Here is a 5,352-nt window from a genome sequence, read left to right on the forward strand (position 1 = left end):
GTCCTGGCCTATTTCATTGAGGGCAACATGCAGAGGTGCAGGGAAGGTCAGAATTAAATGGATTTTGCTATTCCTGTTGTGGGATTCATCTTCACAATGACCATCACCCTCCCTTTCAAGGAGTGACTGGAAGTCATGACTGCTTCCTGAAGTAATGATGGGAGACACCTGTGGCTATGAGCCAAAGTGCACTAGGGCTAAAAATCCCCACTGGATTCAGAAGTACAAACTTCCTATGTAGGACTAGGGACACAGACATTTCATGTGGGTGTTTCAGGAAGAGGGACTAAGAAAAGCCGTAGGAACGTGACACTGTGCAGACCTAATGAATCACTGGGGGGACAGTGATGCCAATGGAGGCAGAGAGGTCCAGATCTGAGATGGAAACACCAGGGTGAGGGTGGAAGGTGAATCTCTGCAGGAGGCTGGTGAAGAAGAGGAAGAGCTCCATTTTGGCTGGAGTCTCACCGGCGCAGATCCTCCACCCTGGAGCAAAATACAGAACGACCATAAGAAAGTCAGTGAGAGCTGCTTCTTGAGCTGTTGGAGAGGAGAGGAGATGAGAGGAGAGGAGTCAAGATGAGACGAGACAAGATGAGACCTCTGAGAAGCATCTGAGAGGCCAGCTTTGATGGGAAAGGAGTCTTAGATGTCCAGTTCCCCTCAGTGCTCTAAAAAAATTAAAGATACCTGCTGAAAAAGGCATGAAAACATCTTTCTTTACAACCTTCCCTTCAGAGTTGAGGAGATGCTCAGGGTAGATGTCTTCTTTCTCCCACTGGGATTTGTCTTGCAGGACAGAGGCCAATAATGGGACAACGTAGGTTCCCTGCAAGCCAAGGCAGAGAGCTGGAGAGCTGTTAATGCAGTGAGGATGCTGTTGCTGTCACCATCAGAGTGATGGTGAATGTTAGAGCTCAAAACACCCGCTTTATTAGGAGAGCTCCTGCCAATGTAGCTGTGAAAACCCTTGTGTGAGCAAGCATCCTTGGATGCAAGTAGGACTTGAAAGGGAGATGTGTTACACTGGGGACAAAGGGTAGAAAAGTAGTGTAGAAGTTGTCTCACCTTGGGAATGAAATAGCCTTTGAAGGTCATGTCTGCAGTAGTCTCATGAGTCAAGTTCAATGGCAGGATAATAACAAACCTTTGAATTTCATGGACAACAGCATTCATATATGGCATTTGAGTTTGATGTTTGATCCATAGGGAGTTTGGTCCTATCACTCACTTTACCTTGGACTCTGTGAAAGGAATAGGGATCATATATAGATAAATCACTTGAAAGTCTCTTTCTTATTCTAGGAACAGAGGGATGTGGAAAATTCCCTTTTTGTTCAGCTCTGCTCAACGTGAAGTCACATATGAGGTGACTTGATGAGAAGGAAGTTATTGATTGCTTAGTTTCCATATACTCTGAATTTCAGGATATTTCATCATGAACAGAAGGCCCCAGAACAAACTGGTGGATGTGGTCTCCATGCCAGCTACAAACAGATTTCTCACAAGCTCAGCTAGAGTTTTTTATTATGGAAATATCCACTGGTCTTTCCATTTTCCTGAAGTTATGAAACAATAATATCTGCTGAATAAAGATTCAAGAAGGCACTTTTTAATTGGAGAACAGGGGAAAACTTTCATATGAAGCCTTGAAGGAGAAGTTAAGTGTAAAGGATAAGAAGGTTTTGAGGGGATGCCTTGAGAAACCTGTTTGAAGCTGAGTCTTGAGACAGAGTGTTTGGACTGCCTGTGCTGCCTACAAGAACACACGCTCAAGTAAACACGGGGCTTCATCTTGGATAATGCCAGTGATGACAAGAATGATTTTGAAAAGAGCGAGCAGTCACTGGGGCCACCGATGTGATTCAATAATTTCCTTCAGTGTTTTTCTGCCCATACATCCTGGAGCAGATCATCTTGCAGGATGAGATTTGTTGAGAAGAATAGATTTACTGCTAGAGCTGGGTTTTGACATGAACTCAAGAGGTACTGGAGACTTGTCCCATCATGGTATCACCTTTACCTGCCACCAGCATCAAAAGAGAGTCCAGAAGGGTGGTTTATATTTCTCTGTAACCCAACAGCCAACCCATGCTTTTTCTATAGCAGACCTGGGCTGAAACCTCGTGAGACCATACCATATAGAGGTGAGAACTGGGTTCAAACACTGCCACATTTTTACAAGATAGAGTTTTGTTGTAGCAGGTAAATGAGTAAATGGGAAACAGCCATTGTTCTGAGTTTGTGAGGTGTCTGATGTGCCCTGAGGCATGAGGCATTTTGTTCAGCTTTGTTTAGAAAAGAGAGTTGGATTTGTGCCTCTGGGACATCACCTGGTATGAAGAGTGTGCTCATTACCCTTAGATGTCACCCTCAGGTGAGGTGCATCCTCTCTCAAGAGTTCCTGTGTCCTTATGTAGACTGTAGAGAGTAAATGAAACCTCAAATACAGGCATCTGTTTGGAAAATCTGCCCACTTGGTGAGTGTAATCCTCCCCCCCGCCTCAGAGGAACAACAGAAGTCACCTCTAGCTTTGTCAGGTAAGCTTTCTTCAGATCCATGATGTGCAGATTTCCAATGATGGGTAAAGGCCTGGGTCCCGGGGGGAAGTTTTCTCTTGTGTGGCTCTTCTATACATGTTGTCTTCTCAGAATCAGGAGAATGAGTATAAACAGTAACCCTACACAACAAGATTGACCCAATCCATTGTCTTTCAGCAAAGACTTAGCTGTGAGGATGAAAATTCAGGCAGAGTGCAATCTCCTGTTAGAAGGTAGGAGTTTCAAGCATTAATGGCACTTCTACACATACAGAGATACAAGCTTCACTTCTAAGAAATGGTAGAAATGCCCATCTGTGGTTTTACTGTTGGAGAATGCCTTCTAGGCACTCTCACCCTATGCTAGTTACTGTTTAATTGGTGATGTTTAATCTAGTCCTGTGCCTTGGCAGAGATGTCTGTGGGCATAAATCGAATTTAGAAACAGCAACTCAGACACTGCCTTGAACTTTGAGACTGGAAGTGGAAGAAAGAAGAGGTTCCACTGTTTGATCAGGCTTCATCTTCTCTCTTTGTGGAAGATGATGGGGATGCCAGATCTTGACAAGAGCAGAAGATCAGCTAACTAGGGATATGAGACAGCTGTGAAGATTCCTCTTGAATAATCTTTATGTGGCTTTATGGCATTGATGCACTGTGGGTCCTACAGTGGAAAGCTTCATTGATCAGAAGTACTCAAGAAAGGAAGAACTCAGTGCCAAACTCCTCTGTGCTAACTGAATAATTTGTTGTGGTGCACACATCTTTGTTCTAGTAAGAGTTCAAGCAGAGAGAAAAGTAGGGTCAGGCTGATCTGACCAAACGGTGAGGTCTGTCTTGATCTGATAGCCTCTTCTCCCTTTAAAGTGAATAGAGAAAAAAGGTCACCTTCTCTTCCAAAATCAGAAGCTGAAACTGGTAAGATAATCCACACCTTACATGTTCCTGATTTTCACATAATGGTTGAGGCTGGAATGGAACTCTAGAGGTCATCTGGTCCAACACTGCTACTCAAGCAGGGCAATCTACTAGAGCCAGTTGTACGTTAGGGCCTGTATCTTCAGCTGTGTCTATTGACTTTGACATCCATCTGTAACCATTTCAGGAAGAGAGGTGGAGAGAAGAACTTGAATTATTATCTCTGAATGGGGAGCCAAAACTGAAGGGAGAATTGAGAAAAGATGGCCTCTGCTGGTTGAGAAAAGAGGGCAGAGGTACAGTCTGACTCGTGTCTTAGAGTCTAAAGGTGTGAGTGGCAGAGAAGGAGGTGTTAAAAAAACAAACCATGGAGAAGAAACCATCCAGGGCTTTCATCGAGGCTGATCAGAAATGAACTTCAGCCCTCAGAACAGTGTTCAGAAGAGCTTTCTAGTAGAAGTGTAGAGAACTAAATTGTACATGACCTTGAGGCAAGAATGTGAAGGCTGTGTGAGATGAGGTGCCCAGGCTGAGCCCCTTGTCCTTGTCTCTTTAAAGCATCAGGATCCCTGCAGAAATACTTCTCTGCTCTATGGTGTTTTACATGATGCATGAGAACTGGGTCAGGTTCTTTTAGGAATGGGAGAAAATTCTTGTGGTGCATAGTCATCTCAGTGAGCAAGACTTAGGAGACCAAAAGTCATTCTTTTCATTGTCCCAATTCTCCTCAGCTAACATGAACTCAAGAGAAAAAATACCCCAAATGGATGCAGACATACGGAACATTGGCCAAACTTGCTGGAAAATTGGGGGATCTGGTTGCTTAGCTATGTCACTCATAATAAAGTAAGCATCTTTGCATCTTTGAAGACAATGCTGGAGACAGTTTGATTCTAAAGTGGGAAAGTCGGGTTTGTTTTTGTTTGTTTGTTTGTTTTTTTTTTTTTTTTAAAGAGTGCAATGGATCTCATTAATATGCATACTATTCTGAAGTAAATTAGTTCTTACTTCCAAGTAGAGGATTTCCTCTGGTACTCTTCAATGTGTTTGCATGGTAGTTCTGAATTGGGATAACATATATCATTTTCTTGTAGTAGGTTTTACTAATATTTATTAGTATTTACTAGTATTTATGTATACTAGTATCTCTATGTACGTTTCTGTACTTGGAGGGATGTGTGAAGAACTGAGATCTACCTTGGAGGTCAGGGAAGAGAAAGTGTCGTTGTGTGGGTGTGTGACCTCTGCAGTACCAGAGACTGATCCCTGACCAGTTTGCTTGATGAGATATTGTATAGGTGTAGGGACAAGTATGTGTCAGGGGACTGCTGATCTGTTTTGAACTGAATGTATATATTTTTTGTTTCCGAAACAGAAATACGTCTAAGAAAAACTCTAGGAAGCTGGTATAGTGTAGGCCTTATAAGGCTCTGGGTGGACGGAAAACCCAGCGGAAGGGAAGAGGTCCAGGTCTGAGATGGAAACTCCTAGGGGAGAGTGAAAGGTAAACTTCTGCAGGAGGCTAGGGAAGAAGAGGCAAAGCTCTTTCTTGGTAGGAGCCTCACCATACATTCTTTGTCAACAGATTGATCCCAAAGAGAGAGAAAGAAAATTGTATGCCCCCAAGAAATATCAAACAAATAGAATTGATCATCTGATCATTTAATTCATGCATTTAGCCAGCAACAGATTTGAATACAAATGTTAAAAGAAATTTTGTAGGCAAATGTGGGATCGTTTTTGGAGGACAATGGCCATGTTGGACAAGAGCAAGACTTTGGCTACATCTCAGAAGGGACGCGAAAAGAGGAAAAAGAACTGAGAGTGCTGTACAGCTAGTGAATGATGAGAACATCTTGACCTTCATTGGCCAGAAGCCTTGGGAGTAGCAAAC

The 5,352-nt window shown here is 43.1% G+C and overlaps 1 pseudogene; it reads right to left on the minus strand.

The window, feature by feature from the left end:
• Nucleotides 1-322: 322 nt before the first annotated feature.
• On the minus strand, nt 323-2,562 carry LOC104360388 (annotated as a pseudogene).
• Between the last annotated feature and the right edge of the window lie 2,790 nt (nt 2,563-5,352).

Source organism: Tyto alba, unplaced genomic scaffold (assembly GCF_018691265.1).
Source record: "Tyto alba isolate M040663 unplaced genomic scaffold, T.alba_DEE_v4.0 Super-Scaffold_40, whole genome shotgun sequence".
Classification (NCBI taxonomy): domain Eukaryota; kingdom Metazoa; phylum Chordata; class Aves; order Strigiformes; family Tytonidae; genus Tyto; species Tyto alba.